The following is a 14,201-nucleotide window of genomic DNA, read 5'->3' on the forward strand; positions in this document are numbered from 1 at the left end:
GCAGAAATCAGCCAGTTCCCAGGAACAGAAGCCCTCTCCCGCCGCTGCCAAGCCCTCAGTATGATGCTGGGGCTTTACAAGCAGAATCAGGCACGGTGGGGGCCCGTCTCAATTAATTTCAGCGCGCAGTGGGCTCACTCGCAAGTAGACCCCTGAATCCTTCAGGTGATATCTCAGGGGTACAAATTGGAATTCGAGACGTCTCCCCCTCGCCGTTTCCTAAAGTCGGCTTTACCGATGTCTCCTTCTGACAGGGAGGCAGTTTTGGAAGCCATTCACAAGCTGTATTCCCAGCAGGTGATAATCAAGGTACCCCTCCTGCAACAGGGAACGGGGTATTATTCCACACTGTTGTGGTACCGAAGCCGGACGGCTCGGTGAGACCGATTCTAAATCTAAAATCTTGAACACTTACATACGGAGGTTCAAATTCAAGATTGAGTCACTCAGAGCAGTGATTGCGAACCTGGAAGAAGGGGACTACATAATGTCTCGGGACATCAAGGATGCTTACCTTCATGTCCCAATTTACACTTCTCACCAAGGGTACCTCAGGTTTATGGTACAGAACTGTCACTATCAGTTTCAGACGCTGCCGTATGGATGGTCCACGGCACCCCGGGTCTTTACCAAGGTAATGGCCGAAATGATGATACTCCTTCGAAGGAAGGGAATTTTAGTTATCCCTTACTTGGACAATTCCCTGATAAGGGTAAGATCCAGGGAACAGTTGGAGGTCGGTGTAGCACTATCTCAGGTAGTGTTGCGGCAGCGCGATGGGATTCTCAATATTCCAAAATCGCAGCTGATTCCGACGACTCGTCTTCTGTTCCTAGGGATGATCCTGGACACAGTCCAGAAAAAGGTGTTTCTCCCGGAGGAGAAAGTCAGGGAGTTATCCGAGCTAGTCGGGAACCTTCTATAACCGAGCCAAGTCTCAGTACATCAATGAAATGGTTCTGGGAAAAATGGTGGCTTCCTACGAAGCAATCTCATTCGGCAGATTCCACGCAAGAACTTTCCAGTGGGACCTGCTGGACAAATGGTCCGGGTCGCATCTTCAGATGCATCAGCGGATAACCCTGTCACCAAGCACAAGGGTGTCTCTCCTGTGGTGGTTGCAGAGTGCTCATCTTCTAGAGGGCCGCACATTCAGGACTGGGTCCTGGTGACCACGGACATAAATATCCTGAAGCTAAGGGCCATTTACAATGCTCTAAGCTCAGCAAGACCTCTGCTTCAAGGTCACCCGGAGTTGATCCATTGGGACAACCTCACGGCAGTCACCCACGTAAACAGACAGGGTGACACAAGAAGCAGGAGGGCAATGGCAGAAGCTGCAAGGATTCTTCGCTGGGCGGAAAATCATGTGATAGCACTGTCAGCAGTATTCATTCCGGGAGTGGACAACTGGGAAGCAGACTTCCTCAGCAGACACGACCTCCACCCGGGAGAGTGGGGACTTCACCCAGAAGTCTTCCACATGTTTATAAAACTCGACAAGTATTGCGCCAGGTCAAGGGACCCTCAGGCAATAGCTGTAGACGCTCTGGTAACACAGTGGGTGTACCAGTCAGTGTATGTGTTCCCTCCTCTGCCTCTCATACCCAAGGTACTGAGAATTATAAGATGGAGAGGAGTAAGCACTATATTCGTGGCTCCGGATTGGCCAAGAAGGACTTGGTAACCGGAACTTCAAGAGATGCTCACGGAGGATCCGTGGCCTCTACCTCTAAGAAGGGACCTGCTCCAGCAAGGACCCTGTCTGTTCCAAGACTTACCGCGGCTGCGTTTGACGGCATGGCGGTTGAACGCCAGATCCTGAAGGAGAAAGGCATTCCGGATGAAGTCATTCCTATCCTGATCAAAGCCAGGAAAGATATAACCGCAAAACATTATCACCGCATTTGGCGAAAATATGTTGCGTGGTGCGAGGCCAGTAAGGCTCCGACGGAGGAATTTTCAACTAGGTAGATTCCTACATTTCCTGCAAACAGGAGTGTCTATGGGCCTGAAATGGGGGTCCATTAAGGTTCAAATTTCGGCCCTGTCAATTTTCTTCCAAAAAGAACTAGCTTCAGTCCCTGAAGTTCAGACGTTTGTAAAAGGGGTACTGTATATACAGCCTCCTTTTGTGCCTCCAGTGGCACCTTGGGATCTAAATGTAGTTTTTGGGTTCCAAAAGTCACATTGGTTTGAACCACTTAAATATGTGGAGTTAAAATATCTCACATGGAAAGTGGTCATGCTGTTGGCCCTGGCCTGGGCCAGGTGCGTGTCAGAATTGGCGGCTTTATCCTGTAAAAGCCCTCATCTGATTTTCCATTCGGACAGGGCGGAATTGAGGACTCGTCCTCAGTTTCTCCCTAAGGTGGTTTTCAGCGTTTCACCTGAATCAACCTATTGTGGTGCCTGCGGCTACTAGGGACTTGGAGGACTCCAAGTTGCTAGACGTTGTCAGAGCCCTGGAAATATAGGTTTCCAGGACGGCTGGAGTCAGAAAATCTGACTCGTTGTTTATGCTGTATGCACCCAACAAGCTGGGTGCTCCTGCTTCTAAGCAGACTATTGCTCGTTGGATTTGTAGTACAATTCAGCTTGCACATTCTGTGGCAGGCCTGCCACAGCCAAAATCTGTAAAAGCCCATTCCACAAGGAAGGTGGGCTCATCTTGGGCGGCTGCCCGAGGGGTCTCGGCTTTACAACTTTGCCGAGCAACTACTTGGTCAGGAGCAAATACGTTTGTAAAATTCTACAAATTTGATACCCTGGCTGAGGAGGACCTGGAGTTCTCTCATTTGGTGCTGCAGAGTCATCCGCACTCTCCCGCCCGTTTGGGAGCTTTGGTATAATCCCCATGGTCCTTACGGAGTCCCCAGCATCCACTAGGACGTCAGAGAAAATAAGAATTTACTTACCGATAATTCTATTTCTCGTAGTCCGTAGTGGATGCTGGGCGCCCATCCCAAGTGCGGATTGTCTGCAATACTGGTACATAGTTATTGTTACCAAAAAATCGGGTTATTGCTGTAGTGAGCCATCTTTTCTAGAGGCTCCTCTGTTATCATGCTGTTAACTGGGTTTAGATCACAAGTTATATGGTGTGATTGGTGTGGCTGGTATGAGTCTTACCCGGGATTCAAAATCCTTCCTTATTGTGTACGCTCGTCCGGGCACAGTATCCTAACTGAGGCTTGGAGGAGGGTCATAGGGGGAGGAGCCAGTGCACACCAGGTAGTTCTAAAGGTTTACTTTTGTGCCCAGTCTCCTGCGGAGCCGCTATTCCCCATGGTCCTTACGGAGTCCCCAGCATCCACTACGGACTACGAGAAATAGAATTATCGGTAAGTAAATTCTTATTTTCTGCAGATTCCAGAGGGGCCAGTGATCCAGTGGCATACACCTCCTCTGCAAGATAGAGGCGACGTTACAAGTGGCTCCATTTTCCCAGACTCATGCCTGGATTTTTCAATCACAAATTATTTGTTATTTATCCCAGGCAGAATTGAATTTACATTAACAGATCAGTCTGTCAATTCAAATACAACAATATCTTCGTTGGTGAATCCACGATCCGAATCTGACCCATAGGGCTTCATTTTCTGTCTTGACATGGAAGGTCATAACCACAGTCACTAGTCTCCGACGTTAGTGTTCTGGGTTTCAACTCTGGCATTTTCACACAAAAAATGAAACTGAAGTCTGAAGTGGAGATGTCACTTCCGATCTACAGGTGTTCTACAACGCCTTGACTCCAGCTCAAGGCTTTCTACAAAGTCTTTCAGTCTGCATCCAGTCGAACATCGCAACCGCAGTGGCCTATATCAACATGTACAGTGGCACTTGCAGCTGGAGAGCCATCGGAACGGTATCTCACATATGCAGAGCTGACTTCCCTGGTCGTCATGCTTTTCTTCCCTGAAGAATGTGAAATAAACCAACACGTTTTTCTGACTTTGATGTACATGTGTGACAAGCCGACATGGACCTCGTGGGCGTCTCGTCTCTGCAAAAAGGGCTTCCTTGGTACGGGGAACCTCTTGTGAACACTCATGGATGCCGTGTTGGCTCCTTGTCACTTTCATCTGGGATATTTGTTTCTGCATCTGGCAAAATCCAGTGAGTACAGATGGGTCCGCGTTTATCTTGGCCTTTAATAGGATTAACTGAGACTGGGTAGTCTGAATTAATCCCCTGCTGTAATGACTTAATCCCCTGCTGTATTGTTCTCTGTATTGTATTGCAGCTGAGAACAATAGATGAAGGGTTTATGTAAATAAACCATGGTATGCCTATGCGCAGCAAAGAGGCCAAGATAACCATGGATCTATCTGTACTTGAACGCATTGACCAGTGTCTCTTTCGGTCTTCCTAAATCGCTCCGGATTTGCCTGTTGACGCTGCTCTGCAATGCTTCAGACCAGGGTGGCCAAGGCTCCTTACAGTGTCCCTCTTCGGCCAGGTCTCCCCTTTCAAAATTTGTGTGATCGCCAGGATTTGTCTCATCTGGCTGTGACATTATGATTGTGGAGAACAGCATCATCAGAGTAAAAAGTTTGGCTCAGTCAGTAGCCCTGACTATATGTTTCAGGCTCGCAAATCAATTACAAGGCCTGGAAAACTATTAATCTTTTGGCGCAAATGTAAAGCCTCTCAGCTGAGGTCTTTTCCACCTCTTGTCTTTTCTGCAGGACAGTTGTCGAAGGGACTTGTCTTATTATTTTCGGAGACAGATTTTCTTTTCCAGAGATGGTTACCTACATTCATGTTCATTGTTAACTCATATACAGCTTTCTTGTGTAGCTCCTGTTTCTCCTTTTATGCCTCTGGAATGTCTGAATTTCTCTGTTGGTTTTCTAGGATGATAGAGTGGTTTTACTTACAAAACTACTTTTCTCTGACGTCCTAAGTGGATGCTGGGGACTCCGTCAGGACCATGGGGAATAGCGGCTCCGCAGGAGACAGGGCACAAAAGTAAAAGCTTTAGGATCAGGTGGTGTGCACTGGCTCCTCCCCCTATGACCCTCCTCCAAGCCTCAGTTAGATTTTTGTGCCCGGCCGAGAAGGGTGCAATCTAGGTGGCTCTCCTAAAGAGCTGCTTAGAGTAAAAGTTTTGTTAGGTTTTTTTATTTTCAGTGAGTCCTGCTGGCAACAGGCTCACTGCATCGAGGGACTTAGGGGAGAGAAGTGAACTCACCTGCGTGCAGGATGGATTGGCTTCTTAGGCTACTGGACACCATTAGCTCCAGAGGGAGTCGGAACACAGGTCTCACCCTGGGGTTCGTCCCGGAGCCGCGCCGCCGACCCCCTTGCAGATGCCGAAAAGTGAAGAGGTCCAGAAACCGGCGGCAGAAGACTTTTCAGTCTTCATAAGGTAGCGCACAGCACTGCAGCTGTGCGCCATTGTTGTCAGCACACTTCATAGCAGCGGTCACTGAGGGTGCAGGGCGCTGGGGGGGGCGCCCTGGGCAGCAATGATAGTACCTTATTCTGGCTAAAAATACATCACATATAGCCCCTGGGGGCTATATGGATGTATTTAACCCCTGCCAGGTCTCAGAAAAACGGGAGAAGAAGCCCGCCGAAAAGGGGGCGGGGCCTATTCTCCTCAGCACACAGCGCCATTTTCCCTCACAGAAATGCTGGTGGGAAGGCTCCCAGGCTCTCCCCTGCACTGCACTACAGAAACAGGGTTAAAACAGAGAGGGGGGGCACTTATTTGGCGATATGTATATATATAATAAAATGCTATAAGGGAAAAACACTTATATAAAGGTTGTCCCTGTATAATTATAGCGTTTTTGGTGTGTGCTGGCAAACTCTCCCTCTGTCTCCCCAAAGGGCTAGTGGGGTCCTGTCCTCTATCAGAGCATTCCCTGTGTGTGTGCTGTGTGTCGGTACGTGTGTGTCGACATGTATGAGGACGATGTTGGTGAGGAGGCGGAGCAATTGCCTGTAATGGTGATGTCACTCTCTAGGGAGTCGACACCGGAATGGATGGCTTATTTAAGGAATTACGTGATAATGTCAACACGCTGCAAGGTCGGTTGACGACATGAGACGGCCGGCAAACCAATTAGTACCTGTTCAGGCGTCTCAAACACCGTCAGGGGCGTTAAAACGTCCTTTTACCTCAGTCGGTCGACACAGACACGGACACTGACTCCAGTGTCGACGGTGAAGAAACAAACGTATTTTCCTTTAGGGCCACACGTTACTTGTTAAGGGCAATGAAGGAGATGTTACATATTTCTGATACTACAAGTACCACAAAAAAGGGTATTATGTGGAGTGTGAAAAAACTACATGTGGTTTTTCCTGAATCAGATAAATTAAATGAAGTGTGTGATGATGCGTGGGTTTCCCCCGATAGAAAATTATTGGCGGTATACCCTTTCCCGCCAGAAGTTATGGCGCGTTGGGAAACACCCCTTAGGGTGGATAAGGCGCTCACACGCTTATCAAAACAAGTGGCGTTACCGTCTCCAGATACGGCCGCCCTCAAGGAGCCAACTGATAGGAGGCTGGAAAATATCCTAAAAAGTATATACACACATACTGGTGTTATACTGCGACCAGCGATCGCCTCAGCCTGGATGGGCAGCGCTGGGGTGGCTTGGTCGGATTCCCTGACTGGAAATATTGATACCCTTGACAGGGACAGTATTTTATTGACTATAGAGCATTTAAAGGATGCATTTCTATATATGCGAGATGCACAGAGGGATATTTGCACTCTGGCATCAAGAGTAAGTGCGATGTCCATATCTGCCAGAAGATGTTTATGGACACGACAGTGGTCAGGTGATGCAGATTCCAAACGGCACATGGAAGTATTGCCGTATAAAGGGGAGGAGTTATTTGGGGTCGGTCCATCGGATCTGGTGGCCACGGCAACAGCTGGAAAATCCACCTTTTTACCCCAAGTCACATCTCAGCAGAAAAAGACATCGTCTTTTCAGCCTCAGTCCTTTCGTCCCCATAAGGGAAGAAGACTGCAGCAGGCAGCCCATTCCCAGGAACAGAAGCCTTCCACCGCTTCTGCCAAGTCCTCAGCATGACGCTGGGGCCGTACAAACAGGTGCGGTGGGGGGTCGTCTCAAGAGTTTCAGCACGCAGTGGGCTTACTCGCAAGTGGACCCCTGGATCCTACAAGTAGTATCCCAGGGGTACAGATTGGAAATTCGAGACGTCTCCCCCTCGCAGGTTCCTGAAGTTTGCTTTACCAACGTCTCCCTCCGACAGGGAGGCAGTATTGGAAACAATTCACAAGCTGTATTCCCAGCAGGTGATAATCAAAGTACCCCTCCTACAACAAGGAAAGGGGTATTATTCCACACTATATTGTGGTACTGAAGCCAGACGGCTCGGTGAGACCTATTCTAAATCTGAAATATTTGAACACTTACATACAAAGGTTCAAATCAAGATGGAGTCACTCAGAGCAGTGATAGCGAACCAGAAAGAAGGGGACTATATGTGTCCCTGGACATCAAGGATGCTTACCTCCATGTCCCAATTTGCCCTTCTCACCAAGGGTACCTCAGGTTCGTGGTACAAAACTGTCACTATCAGTTTCAGACGCTGCCGTTTGGATTGTCCACGGCACCCCGGGTCTTTACCAAGGTAATGGCCGAAATGATGATTCTTCTTCAAAGAAAAGGCGTCTTAATTATCCCTTACTTGGACGATCTCCTGATAAGGGCAAGGTCCAGAGAACAGTTGGAGGTCGGAGTAGCACTATCTCAAGTAGTTCTACGACAGCACGGGTGGATTCTAAATATTCCAAAATCGCAGCTGTCTCCGACGACACGTCTGCTGTTCCTAGGGATGATTCTGGACACAGTCCAGAAAAAGGTGTTTCTCCCGGAGGAGAAAGCCAGGGAGTTATCCGAGCTAGTCAGGAACCTCCTAAAACCAGGCCAAGTGTCAGTGCATCAATGCACAAGGGTCCTGGGAAAAATGGTGGCTTCTTACGAAGCGATTCCATTCGGCAGATTCCACGCAAGAACTTTTCAGTGGGATCTGCTGGGAAAATGGTCCGGATCGCATCTTCAGATGCATCAGCGGATAACCCTGTCTCCAAGGACAAAGGTGTCTCTTCTGTGGTGGCTGCAGAGTGCTCATCTACTAAAGGGCCACAGATTCGGCATTCAGGACTGGGTCCTGGTGACCACGGATGCCAGCCTGAAAGGCTGGGGAGCAGTCACACAAGGAAAAAATTTCCAGGGAGTGTGATCAAGTCTGGAGACTTCTCTCCACATAAATATACTGGAGCTAAGAACAATTTACAATGCTCTAAGCTTAGCAAGACCTCTGCTTCAAGGTCAGCCGGTATTGATCCAGTGGGACAACATCACGGCAGTCGCCCACGTAAACAGACAGGGCGGCACAAGAAGCAGGAGGGCAATGGCAGAGACTGCAGGGATTCTTCGCTGGGCGAAAAATCATGTGATAGCACTGTCAGCAGTGTTCATTTCGGGAGTGGACAACTGGGAAGCAGACTTCCTCAGCACGACCTCCACCCGGGAGAGTGGGGACTTCATCGGGAAGTCTTCCACATGATTGTGAACCGTTGGGAAAGACCAAAGGTGGACATGATGGCGTCCCGCCTGAACAAAAAACTGGACAGGTATTGCGCCAGGTCAAGAGACCCTCAGGCAATAGCTGTGGACGTTCTGGTAACACCGTGGGTGTACCAGTCGGTTTATGTGTTCCCTCCTCTGCTTCTCATACCTAAGGTACTGAGAATTATAAGACGTAGAGGAGTAAGAACTATACTCGTGGCTCCGGATTGGCCAAGAAGGACTTGGTACCCGGAACTTCAAGAGATGCTCACAGAGGACTCATGGCCTCTGCCGCTAAGAAGGGACTTCCTTCAGCAAGTACCATGTCTGTTCCAAGACTTACCGCGGCTGCGTTTGACGGCATGGCGGTTGAACGCCGGATCCTAAGGGAAAAAGGCATTCCGGAAGAGGTCATTCCTACCCTGGTCAAAGCCAGGAAGGAGGTGACCGCACAACATTATCACCACATGTGGCGAAAATATGTTGCGTGGTGTGAGGCCAGGAAGGCCCCACGAAGAAATTTCAACTCGGTCGATTCCTGCATTTCCTGCAAACAGGAGTGTCTATGGGCCTCAAATTGGGGTCCATTAAGGTTCAAATTTCGGCCCTGTCGATTTTCTTCCAGAAAGAATTGGCTTCAGTTCCTGAAGTCCAGAAGTTTGTCAAGGGAGTACTGCATATACAACCCCCTTTTGTGCCTCCAGTGGCACTGTGGGATCTCAACGTAGTTCTGGGATTCCTCAAATCACATTGGTTTAAACCGCTCAAATCTGTGGATTTGAAATATCTCACATGGAAAGTGACCATGATGTTGGCCTTGGCCTCGGCCAGGCGAGTGTCAGAATTGGCGGCTTTGTCTCACAAAAGCCCATATCTGATTGTCCATTCGGACAGTGCAGAGCTGCGGACTCGTCCCCAGTTTCTCCCTAAGGTGGTGTCAGCGTTTCACCTGAACCAGCTTATTGTGGTACCTGCGGCTACTAGGGACTTGGAGGACTCCAAGTTGCTAGATGTTGTCAGGGCCCTGAAAATATAGGTTTCCAGGACGGCTGGAGTCAGGAAAACTGACTTGCTGTTATCCTGTATGCACCCAACAAACTGGGTGCTCTTGCTTCTAAGCAGACGATTGCTAGTTGGATGTGTAGTACAATTCAGCTTGCACATTCTGTGGCAGGTCTGCCACAGCCAAAATATGTAAATGCCCATTCCACAAGGAAGGTGGGCTCATCTTGGGCGGCTGCCCGAGGGGTCTCGGCTTTACAACTTTGCCGAGCTGCTACTTGGTCAGGGACACACCCTGGCTGAGGAGGACCTGGAGTTCTCTCACTCGGTGCTGCAGAGTCATCCGCACTCTCCCGCCCGTTTGGGAGCTTTGGTATAATCCCCATGGTCCTGACGGAGTCCCCAGCATCCACTTAGGACGTCAGAGAAAATAAGAATTTACTTACCGATAATTCTATTTCTCGTAGTCCGTAGTGGATGCTGGGCGCCCATCCCAAGTGCGGATTGTCTGCAATACTTGTACATAGTTATTGTTACAAAAATCGGGTTATTATTGTTGTGAGCCATCTTTTCAGAGGCTCCGCTGTTATCATGCTGTTAACTGGGTTCAGATCACAGGTTGTACAGTGTGATTGGTGTGGCTGGTATGAGTCTTACCCGGGATTCAAAATCCTTCCTTATTGTGTACGCTCGTCCGGGCACAGTATCCTAACTGAGGCTTGGAGGAGGGTCATAGGGGGAGGAGCCAGTGCACACCACCTGATCCTAAAGCTTTTACTTTTGTGCCCTGTCTCCTGCGGAGCCGCTATTCCCCATGGTCCTGACGGAGTCCCCAGCATCCACTACGGACTACGAGAAATAGAATTATCGGTAAGTAAATTCTTATTTTTTCCTGCCAAAAAGTTCTATATGCTTTTCATCTGACACAGGACATTGTGCTTCCTGCGTTTGCCCCGGTCTCATCTGGAGAAGATTGGCACTTGGCCTTATTGGATGTTGTTTGAGCCTTACGGATTTCCTTGTCCCGTATGGAGTCCATTCGTCGTACGGATTCGTTGGTTCCTAGTGATGTGCCCAAGCGGGGGTTGACTGGTCTCTAAGAACACTGTGGCTCGTTGGGTCACATCAGCTATCCATCAGACTGATGTGTCCTTTGCTGTTCTTGTTCCTCGTTCGTTCGACTCGGGCCATTATGGCCTCCTGGGTTGTTTGCGGAGGTGCCTCTGTTGTGCAGCTGGTATGGGGGGATTCCTCTATTGGGCGTCTGATCGTATGGGCGGCCAAAGTCCATACTGTCACACTCTAACCCAAATGTAAGTGCACAGCGTCCCCCAGATGGACTCGGAGAGATTTTACGGTAAGTAAGAAATCCAAATTTTTCCAGCACCTATAAGGTGCAACATAATGAAATTGTTATGGAAATACCCATGGAGAGACTGTAAGGTCCATATAACCACTTCATGACATCTTCACTATAGAAAGCTGCCTTTTTATTAGAGCTCAAGTTTGTTTTTATCTTAGGGTATTGCAATAAGTATTTCATACAGTACATGGAACAATACTATACCAGTCCAGCCAACCCAGAGGGATCCTCTAGTGTCGTCTTGTGACAATACAATACCTGTCTGGTGCGATCACATTGGGCAATGTGCATTTTGTTCTGATTGCTGTTTTCAGCAATAGCATGGTCAAAATCTGAGCGACACTTTTTTTTTTTTTTTTTTTTTAAACCTATATTATTGAAGGGTCATAGAATACATAAATCACAATTGTCATGGTGAAAATCGGCATAGTCATGCATAGTAGGCATTATGTGCATGACCATTAAGACACCATAAAACTAGGCGTGGGATAAGATGTCCTATTATACTGCCCATACATCTCAATCTTTTGAGCATGTTTGATTGGAACCACATATAAACATATGTCTGTCTAATAATGACGATGTGCCTGTCACAATTGTCAAATGATAGGAAGCAATCACGCGAACAGTCTTCCTAAGGGATTGTTTAACCCTAGGAGAAAGGGTACAGACATATGGTAGCCAAATTGAAATTAACTCCTCTGCCCTCCCCTCCGTATCTATAGACCTCTCTATTCAATTCACTTGTTAACCTTGGAAACAATAAAGAACTACGTGGGAATTCAGGAACATTATTATTTGCAACCATAGTAGTTTTCGCTGAGGAGCATTGTAGCACCAGGGAGTAATCTATGGTTGAGACTAAGAGGCCTGTGATCCCAGAGACCCTGCTTACAAGTAATAGTGAAAGGTATCACATGATCCCACGGGATGTAGTCTTAAACAGACTTCTAGAGCCACTGCAGTTTTTCAAAAATAGGATTTTGGTACTTACCAGGTAAATCCTTTTCTTTGAATCCATAGGGGGCACTGGAGTACTCTTGGGTTATGGACTGGGCGTAGCCGGAAATGGCACATATTTAAATATTTAAATTAGTAACTGGCCATCCCCTCCATAATCCCATAGAGCCTTCAGTATTTTTACTGGGCCGAACAGGAGTGATAGAGAGGATGAACCATAGAGAATTACATATAACATTATATGCACCTATAACATTATAATATAATGGTCAACCCTAAAGTTGACACATAACGGAACTGATAACAATCAGTTGATACCATAACATCGAATGCATTGGTGATGAAGTGTTACCATAAGATCCACAGACCTTACCACAAGACAGGTAAACTGCTCTGGGTGGGCGTCCAGTGCCCCCTATGGATTCAAAGAAAAGGATTTACCTGGTAAGTACCAAAATCCTATTTTCTTTTTCATCCACTAGGGGTCACTGGAGTACTCTTGGGACGTACCAAAGTTTCCCCCTTGGGCGGGAGAGCAGTTTGGCACCTGTAATACTAGACGGCCAAAGCTAAATGCTGATGCCGCAAACGTAGCCAACCTGTAAAAGCGCACCAACATGCGCACTGATGGTCATGCACTGATGACCATGTAGCAGCTTGTCTATGCTGTTTCGTAGAAACTCCACGACCTGCTGCTCCTAACGTTCCCAAAGAACGTATGGAATGGTCTGACACTGATGTAGGCGGTTGAAGCCCGCTTATGACGTTCACTAGAACGTTTGGAATGGTCTGACCTTGATGTCGGCGTTGTAGCCTATTATGAAGCTAAGCCTGACGTATGACATAAGGACTGCTTGGAAGCTTGTAAAGCCATCTTCACTACATTATAGAGAACAATGTGTCTGTTCTACGTACAATTGTTACATAAACGCGTAGTGCGCGTACCACATTCAAAGTAACTTAAGTTCTCGAACATATTGATAACCGAGGAACTACATTAATTAGTTGATGCGTGACATTATACGATCTTTGACTGGAACACGGAATTTGTGCGAAGTTCCGCCCTATGACCATAAAACACCAGATTTGGGGCCTTGACATGCAAGCCACCCTATGTTAAAAACACGCCTTGCTGAGAGGCTAAGGCTAAGAGAAAAGTGTTTACCAATTGATAAACGTAACATCCACTTGTTGTAAGAAATCAACAAATGAAGACTGTAAATAAAAAACCTAAAACCAGATCACGTCCCCTGGCGCTGTAGGTGGTAAAACCAGATCACGTCCCATGGCGCTGTAGGTGGTATAAATGGAGGTTGTCTGAGGACACGGTGCAGGAAAGTGTGTACAATCGGCAAAGGAGCCAAACACCTTTGCAGGTAAATTGACATGCAGAGACCTGCACCTTGAGTGTAGAATATAATCCTTCACCAAACCCATTTGTAAAAATGTTAAAAGACGGGATAACTTGAAAATGATGTTGGAAACTTCTGAGCGTCACACCAACCTATAGAGGCACGCTAAACCTTGTGATAATGAGCTGCCGTACTGGCTTCCCAGCCCCTAACATGGTTTGTATACCAGATTCTGGCATGCCCTCCGTTCTTGAGAGCGCTTTGAACAGCCACCCTGTGAAACGCTGCCGCGCTAAAACGGGGTAAAAGAACTGACCCTAGTGGGATAGGTCCGGACGTGGCGAGAGCGGTGAAGGATCGGCTGCGAGTAGTTCGCGGAGATCCAAGAATCATGGCCTCCGAGGCCAATGTGGCGCCACTAGTATGACTGTCATGGAGTCTTGTATGATCCATTTTAGTACCCGAGGAAGCAGCGTAACCGTTGTAACAGATTCACAATGCTGTACAGCCACGTGATCGTGAGAGCATCAGAGCATCTACAGCTGCTGCCTTCGGAGCCCTTGTACTGGACACATACTGGGATGGACACATACTTGGATGTTTTTTTTTTTTTTTTTAATTTGTTTTTGCGAGATGCCAATAGATACCCCTGTGGGTAACTCCACCGCTGGACCAACATCTGGAACACTTAAGAATTCAATGCTCAGTGTCCTGGAATAAGCTGCCTTCCAGCTGTTCACTCCCAGAATGAACATGGAGCAACTTGGCGCATGGTCATGCGACTTCGATTCCGTCCTTGATCGGTGATGTATGCGATCACCGTTGTGTTGTCTGACCGCACTTGGACAGTCTGAGAACGGAGCATGTGGCCCGCTTGCCGCAGCGCGTTTGACCGAAATCTCCGTGATTTGTGAAGTTAATCATTTGGGACCCCAGGTCCCCAACCTCTGAGACTCG

The 14,201-nt window shown here is 47.9% G+C and overlaps 1 protein-coding gene across 6 annotated transcripts in view; it reads left to right on the forward strand.

Annotated features, from left to right (window-relative positions):
- XRN1 (5'-3' exoribonuclease 1) overlaps positions 1–14,201 on the forward strand; it is a 425,124-nt gene that overhangs the window by 384,544 nt on the left and 26,379 nt on the right. The gene's annotated exons all lie outside the window — the stretch shown is intronic.

Source organism: Pseudophryne corroboree, chromosome 4 (genome assembly GCF_028390025.1).
Source record: "Pseudophryne corroboree isolate aPseCor3 chromosome 4, aPseCor3.hap2, whole genome shotgun sequence".
NCBI classification, from domain to species: domain Eukaryota; kingdom Metazoa; phylum Chordata; class Amphibia; order Anura; family Myobatrachidae; genus Pseudophryne; species Pseudophryne corroboree.